This window comes from Eleutherodactylus coqui, chromosome 6 (assembly GCF_035609145.1).
Source record: "Eleutherodactylus coqui strain aEleCoq1 chromosome 6, aEleCoq1.hap1, whole genome shotgun sequence".
NCBI lineage: Eukaryota > Metazoa > Chordata > Amphibia > Anura > Eleutherodactylidae > Eleutherodactylus > Eleutherodactylus coqui.
Window position 1 is genome coordinate 33,977,259 of NC_089842.1, and position 8,821 is coordinate 33,986,079.

Here is an 8,821-nt window from a genome sequence, read left to right on the forward strand (position 1 = left end):
CTAAAAACTGCTGTAAATCGATACCTGGACAAGAAAAAAACATCCTCATGCCTGAGCAAAGGACCAGGTTTGGCCCACCTGCATTCTTGATAGGTGGACATTCCTTTAACTCTAGAATTTTTCCCCTCCCCAGCTGATCTGTCTTTGAATGCCAAACCCACAGCTCAATTCTGTCAGCACAAACCACTACATCTTTACTCAATTCCCCACCTAGCCTCACTATTGAAGGAGCTACCAATTCCCACACCCTCAATGCCCCAAAGAATGCCAGGGAAAAAGCAAGGCGAAATAAGAATATCTTAAATGGTGACATACAGACTGAAGACACCACTTAGTTACTACAGTAACCAAAAGGACACTGGCCTCCATCTATCTAACTCATCCTACCACTCCAGAAACCCCTCAGTGCCTGGCTAATCAAGGGCTTTGTCACATCTCTGAGCCCCCTCAATTGGAGGTGGAAGGCTAGGGCCGACACAAATCTATCCAACATTGCTATTGAGTAGCCTCTCCTATTACGCACAAAAGTACCCTCACCCTAGCATCATCAGATAACACATTGCCTAGATCAGTCACCCATTCTTCCTAATGCTTCCAAGTTGATTCATAAGCCATCCACATACCAGGTGCAAGTGATTCCTGAATCAGATGTCCTGCGACTATGTGGGGGGACAAGTTATTCCCTGTCCTATTGTTTCTGGTATGAATCATGCTCCCACTGAAAACGAGAGTCTCTAATTGAATTTTCAACTCTGGGCACATGTACAGCAAGCAACTACGCATTCAGTAGCAAACATTCTAACACTAGTCAACTAAGCACCCAATTACCAGCTGGGAAGATGCAGTCATGCTATTGATCACCTGCACATCGCTCATGCTGTCACAGTTAATCCTAACCTTTTTATTGCACAAACGATCAGCCCAAATTACCACCGTTAATAGTATAGTAAAAAGCTCTAAGATAGCAAGTTCCTAACGAATCCATCCACTATTCATGAGTCCGGCCACCTTCTGATCACCATAATTAGCCCTAAACCCAGTACTGCCCGCCATGTCTGCAAAAATATTAATGTCAACAACCACAGCTATTATCAGAGATCTACCATTGTACTTGTCCAAAAATCCCTCCCAAACCAACAAATCTCTATACTCCCTCGTGAGCCGTAAATAATAATGGCTAGCCATTACTCCAGCTGTTTTCTCCACCAATCTCCAACAGAAAATACTTCACATAGGCATGATCCTGCAGGCAACAATGACTGCAGGTCCCTAAGGGGAATTTTCTTAAGTCACTGAGCGGTTAACCTCTTGACACAGCACACTCAATTTGTCAGCTGGCAATTAAAATTCCATACTGTCAGTATCAGGCACTATACCAAGAGAATTGAGGAACTTTGACAGTTCTTGAGTCTTCTCTGTATCACCAACTCTATAGTTTTTAGAATCGTCAGACATATTTGCGAGCTGGCTGAGCCAATGAATAAAAATCATCTAAGTAGTGAATAAGGAAACTTACAACTGTCATGTCGTACACTACCCACTCCACAAACTCTCTTAATGCCTAAAAATAAGCACAGAAAATGGAACAACACATCAGCAAACACTGGCTAATACATTATCGTAGCCGTCCCATTAGCAAAGTGTCTACATATCTTATCAGGAACACTATCTTTTCTCTTTAGGGAGAGAACCTAGAAGGTGAGTGAGCAGTCTTAAAAGGCAATTCATGCTCCTGTGGGTAATATGCAAATAAGGTAGATGGTACAATACTTCTGCAGCATCACCTATTGGAAGGCAGAATTCCTGCAAGTCAATGTTAGACTCTTTATACAAGTCTTGTAACAATGTCTGGGAACTGAAAGTCAAGCCAGAATCCATACATAGACAGCTGCTTTGGGGTGTTTGCCACTCATCAGTGTGCAGTAGGTTTCTTGCTTGGCTAGCAAGAGGCCTATGATGTGTGTCAGGAATGCTATATTTTCTCTTTAGGGAGAGAACCTAGAAGGTGAGTGAGCAGACTTAAAAGGCAATTCATGCTCTTGTGGGTAATATGCAAATAAGGTAGATGGTACAATACTTCTGCAGCATCACCTATTGGAAGGCAGAACTCCTGCAAGCCAATGTTAGACTCTTTATACAAGCCTTGTAACAATGTCTGGGAACTGAAAGTCAAGCCAGAATCCATACCTAGACAGCTGCTTTGGGGTGTTTGCCACTCATCAGTGTGCAGTAGGTTTCTTGCTTGGCTAGCAAGAGGCCTATGATGTGTGTCAGGAATGCTATATTTTCTCTTTAGGGAGAGAACCTAGAAGGTGAGTGAGCAGACTTAAAAGGCAATTCATGCTCTTGTGGGTAATATGCAAATAAGGTAGATGGTACAATACTTCTGCAGCATCACCTATTGGAAGGCAGAACTCCTGCAAGCCAATGTTAGACTCTTTATACAAGCCTTGTAACAATGTCTGGGAACTGAAAGTCAAGCCAGAATCCATACATAGACAGCTGCTTTGGGGTGTTTGCCACTCATCAGTGTGCAGTAGGTTTCTTGCTTGGCTAGCAAGAGGCCTATGATGTGTGTCAGGAATGCTATATTTTCTCTTTAGGGAGAGAACCTAGAAGGTGAGTGAGGAGACTTATAAGGCGATTCATGCTCCTCTGGGTAATATGTAAATAAGGTAGATGGTACAATACTTCTTCAGAGCCACTTATTAGAATGCAGCATTCTTGAAAGTCAACGCTAGACTCTTTATACAAGCCTTGTAACAATGACTGGGAACTGAAAGCCAATCCACAATCTTGTCAAATGCCCACTTCCGGTAAAGTGACATGTGCCTTGCCCCTTGATAGCCAAGCTATGTTCCCTTTATAGTTGAATTGCCCACCTCTCCAGTGACAAGTTCCATGTTCACATTAGCATAGCTGATTATTCCAACTGCTCCTGCTTCAAATTAGCAAAATTTAGTAGTTCAAGCCTCCTTCATGGGTGATAACCCCTCCCTATGATGTATTATGATGCTCTGGAGTTATTCAGCCTACCTCTTTATTACACTGTGTTACGCCTTTATTGGAGTTATTTCCCTCTAAGCCTTATTATAGACTTTCACACAGCAGACTAAAAAAGTTTAATGAACGCGCAGATGGCTACAGAATAAAACAGCTGTAATTGTGATACGTGTGATTAAGTTAATAAACACTATATAGAATGAAAATATTTACAGTACATTTTTAGTATATTTACATTTTCAGTAGCTTTGCCTTTACAGCTATATTGGCCGGTTGTAATTGTATTCCTTCTTTTTCAAGAAATGTATCAATGTATTGATTTCTTTTCACATCATCCATGCACCAGCTTAGGTACCCCTGAAGCCTCCTGTTAACCCTAAGATGTAATTTAATATGGGGTGCAAACAACCCAGCCAAGGTACTAGGAAAATGCCAGACTTTGTAGGTGTGTGCTATCCTGTACCATTTCTCCACAGCCATCTCTAGTTCTATCATGCACTATGTAGCTTTGAGGGAGTGCTGCTCATCACTACGTGTGCAGCAATCCACCTGGGAATTTAGAGTGCAGCTCTAATAGAGAGTAAACATCAATTTCTTGTAAATGATCATTGGCACTACCGGAAAAAACAATACAGACTATGATATCATAATAATTTATTGTTTTCCTTATACCATGTTTGTGGTAGAGCTTAACGGCGTTAATTGGAATCCCGTGGGTCTAGTAAGATTGGGAATTGCATTTTTAGAAGAAATACCTGAAAGCTAGAATCCTCTTCAAACATTTCATTCCACTGATGCTCCCATAAAACGCATGCTGTGTAAACCTTGTGCTATAAAATTTGCTTTTTAGCTATAAAAGCTTTATAAGGTGGACTGTAAGTAGTCTTAGTGAGCTTATTTTTGTTCTTTCCATTGTAGCTGATGGGGCACAGTGGTAAAACATCCTTGAAATTCAAACACTGCACGCTGATTATTAACACGGCCATACCTGTCTAAAAAATATTTCCCTACCTGTTTTTCACCCCCTCTTAATGCACGTTGAATGTCATTGTTTTCACTGTGAGTCACATATATGAGCCACTGAACAGTCGGTGTTTTTCTGCGATTACGATACCAAAATTCTCTTTTTTTTAGGTTTTTACACAATAAAAACATTTTTTTTTAATAATTTGTTTTTCGAAATCATTGCACTCAAAGCCCTATTCCTTTTTTTATTTTTCCATGAATGGAGCTCTGTGATGGCTTGTTTTTGCGTAACGAGCTGTAGTTTTTATGAGTACCATTGTGGGGTACATACGGCTTTTTTGATCACTTTTATTGCTTTTTTGGGAGGCAAAATAAAAAAAATAAGCTTTTTGCCTCAGTTATTTTAAGAGCTTTTTTTATGTTTTTTGCCATGCAGGTTAAAATGTGTGTTCAGTTTGTTGCGTGAGTCGTTATGGATGCAAAACCAAATATGTGGAATTTTATTTTTTTTATATACTAATATGATTGCTATTATAAAGTATAACTACCTTATGGCTTGTTATAGCGATCATAGGCACTTGCAATGCAGGATGCCTGTATCTGGTGTCCTGTTGTCAACCTGTTGGGCTCTACGCAATTACATCGCTAGAGTCCGATGTTGCCACGGAGGGAGCGTTCTCCCTCTGTGAACCCTTCAAATGCTGTGATCTACATAGTTTGTGGCATGTAAGGGGTTCACAACGAGGGTCACTGTCCTGATGCACCCCTGCTTTTGCAGCAGGACCCCAGCTATCAGTGACAGCCAGCTCCCACTGCCGGATAGCATGGGATCTCTAGTGATCTCGTGCTATCCTCAGAGAGTAACTGTACGTCCTGTTGCGTTAAGTACCACCCTGCCAGGATGTACAGTTACGGCCTGTGGAATTAAAAGGTTTAAAGGGGTTGTCCCGCGAAAGCAAGTGGGTCTATACACTTCTGTATGGCCATATTAATGCACTTTGTAATGTACATTGTGCATTAATTATGAGCCATACAGAAGTTATCAGAAGTTTTTCACTTACCTGCTCCGTTGCTAGCGTCCTCGTTTCCATGGAGCCGTCTAATTTTCAGCGTCTAATCGCCGGATTAGACGCGCTTGCGCAGTCCGGTCTTCTTGTTTTCTGAATGGGGCCGCTCGTGCCGGAGACCGGCTCCTGGTAGCTCCGCCCCGTCACGTGCCGATTCCAGCCAATCAGGAGGCTGGAATCGGCAATGGACCGCACAGAAGCCCTGCGGTCCACCGAGGGAGAAGATCCCGGCGGCCATCTTCAGCAGGTAAGTAAGAAGTCACCGGAGCGCGGGGATTCAGGTAAGCGCTGTGCGGTGTTCTTTTTTAACCCCTGCATCGGGGGTTGTCTCGTGCCGAACGGGGGGGGGGTTGAAAAAAAAAAAAACGTTGCGGCGCGGGACAACCCCTTTAAAGGATCTGGCAACAATGTGAAAATAGCACTCACCTTCACGTCAGATATATTCTGTCCCCTGTATCCCTTGGCAATGATTATACTCCTTCAGATCCGCAAGTTTTCTTCTGTCCACAGCCACTCGGTCCAGCTGGCTCTTCACTATATAATAAATAATTCCAGGGAGCTTGGATTGTGTGAAAAGCTTCCGTGCTTTAATAAAACTTCTGCTAATACATCATGGCTCGCAGAGTACGCGTTTCAACCTGAATACAGGTCTTGATCACCTCTTCCCCATAATGCAATGTGTGTCTTTAAAACTCGTGCGCGGTACAATTTTTATTACATCATAATTTCTTTTCATTTGATAAAGAATTTTTTGCCCAAATATCGGGAGCCCCAATGGGCTCTCATTTCTCACCAATGGTGGCTAATTTACCAGTAAGTTTTTGGGAGGCAGAATATATTTTCAATGTATAGTGAGGGTTTGTTTTTGTTTTTTTTCTGTGCCCTCTGCAATAAGATTTACTAAATAATAGAAATAAAATAACTATAATATCAAAGAAGGTTAAAGTAAGAATGCACATAATTCAAAAGTGTCAGTATTCTTGAGTATATGCCAATGTGAGATTTTTGGGGTAAAATTATGGAATATTCCCAAAATTTAAGTAGTAAGCTGTATGCAATGACTTTATATAAATCTGTAGAGGTAATAACAGCTCAAACAAATCAGTTTGTCTTTCTAATATGAACTTTTCATGTAGCTTGATGGAACATATATGTATATGTGTCAGATGCAGTCAAAGTAGGGAGCCTTTTGACTAGCATCAGTTGACATAGTAGTCTAATGTATAAGGGGTTAAACATCAGATGTAGTTAGATTAGTTACGAGTTTTAAAGACACGCATTGCATTATGGGGAAGAGGTGATCAAGACCTGTATTAATCCCTTGAGTGGCAGGTTTCCTATCACTCTGTTGTACCCACCAGGGCAGGTTTTTGATAGCTTTTTATTCCATTTTTTCTAGTGGCAAAATTAGCAAAATCTGTAATTCTGGCATGTTTTTTATTTTTATTTTTCACTGCATTCTCTGAGCAGTATAAATAATATATTAAAGTAATTCTACAGGCCAGTACGATTATGCCAATACCAAATTGTAATAGTTATTTTTCTTTTTCACGACTATTTCACACAAAAAAAAAGTAATAAAAGTTTAAATCACCCTCCTTTTGCCATATTTATAATAAAAAATCTAAATCATAAAAGAAAAATGCATATTTGGTATTGCCGTGTCCGTAAATGTGTGATCTATCAAAGTAGTGCATTATTTACCCTGCACGGTGAATGTAGTCCAAAAAAAACAAAAAACGCCACAAATGCACTTTTTCAGTCACCCTGCTTCCCAGAAAAAATACAATAAAAAGCAATAAAAAAGTCATGTATTCCGGATTGCTACTAACGTAAACTATTGGACATCTTACAAAAAATGAGCCCTTGCTCAAGTATGTCGACGGAAAAATAAAAAAGTTATTGCGCGCAGAAAATGCAACAGAAAATAATTTTAAAAAATTAAATGTCTTTGAAAAAAAAAATACAAGTATTATAGCAAAAAAACTATACAAGTTTGGTATCGTAGTAATCGCACTGACCCATAAAATAAAGTTAACATGTCAGTTTTGTTGCAGTTTGTGCGCCATTGAAACAGAACACACTGATGACGGAATGTCATTTTTTTTTTTCATTTTACGCCACTTAAAATTTTGTAAAGGTTTTTCAGTATATTATATGGTACAATAAATAGCACCATTGAAAAATACAACTCATCTCGCAAAAAACAAGCCCTCGTGCAGCGACGTTGATGGATAAATAAAGGAGTTATGATTTTTCAAACGGGGGGGAGGAAAAAAAGAAATGGGGAAAAAAGAAAAAAAGGGTCCGTGTCATTAAGGGGTTAAATAATGTACTAACTTCCTTCTCTGGGTCATTATGACTCAGTTATACCACATGTGTAATTTTATTTTATTTTTATTTTTTTAATAATTTTTTTCCTTTTTTTTACTTTTGTCCCTTTAGGGGGACTTCCACAGAGACCCATCAGGACCCCCTTTACATGCTGCGGTCACATAGACAGCAGATATTGGAGGTTTTCTCTTATCTCTGCTGTAAGAGCTGGTGCCTGGCTGTCCTCTGACAGCCAAGCACCAGCTCTCCTTGCCACAGAGACCATTGGCTTGCTTCTGACAAGCCGATGGTCTCTATGGCAACCTGTAAACAAAGCAGGACTTTTGAATTTAGAAGCGGGCAATATCTCCCAGCTTCTGTTTTCAAAGCCCTGCAGTGCTCTCTGTGGGTTTGTGCAGGCAGAGCACAATGCCACAGCTTAGAGCCTCAGCTATCTACAAGTCTCTGTGTGCAGTAAATTAAGCCACAGTTGTCAGTGCTGTACAGTGGGGTAATTTATTTGGGCCCTGCTCTATTTTTAATCTGCCATGATGAGGAGTAGGTGTAAGGGTCGAGGACGCTGACGTCCAAGTGCGGTTGTTGGCACAGGCCGAGCTCCTTGTCGTCGTGAATCGCAGACGGCTGCTGCGGGATTAGGAGAGATACAAGTTTCTTGGGTTCCCAGCTTCATATCACAATTTACGGGTCCGCACGGTAGACCTTTATTGCAAACAGAGCAGTGTGAGCAGGCCCTGTCGTGGATGGCAGAAAATGTGTCCAGCAATGTATCGACCACCCAGTCATCAACGCAGTCCACTACTCCCGGCCTAGGAACTGCAACTCTGAATCCTCTGGCTGCTGCTCCTCCTTCCTCCCAGCCTCCTCACTCCATGAAAATGACATATTTTAATGAGCAGGCAGACTCCCAAGAACTGTTCTCGGGTCCCTGCCATGAGTGGAAAAAACTGGTTCCTCTCTCACCTGAGGAGATTGTCCTGACCGATGCCCAACCTTTGGGAAGTTCCCAGAGTCCGGGTGATGAGGCTGGGGATTTCCGGCAATTGTCTCAGGAGCTTTTTGTGGGTGGGGATGATAATGAGACACAGTTGTCTGTTAGTGAGGTAGTAGTAAGGGCAGTAAGTCTGAGGGAGGAGCGCACAGAGGATTCGGAGGAAGAGCAGCTGGACGATGAGGTGACTGACCCCACCTGGTTTGCTAAGCCTATTGAAGACACAGCTTTAGAGTCGGAGGAAAGTGCAGCAGCAGGACAGGTTAAAAGAGGCAGTGGAGTGACCAGAGGTAGAGGCAGGGCCAGAGCAAAGAATTCCCCAACTGTTTCCCAAAGCACCCCCTCTCGGCAAGCCTCCGTGCAGAGAGCTAGGTGTTCAAAGGTGTGGATGTTTTTAGTGAGAGCGTGGACGACCGATGAACAGTGGTGTGCAACCTGTGTCACACCAAGATCAGCCGGGGAG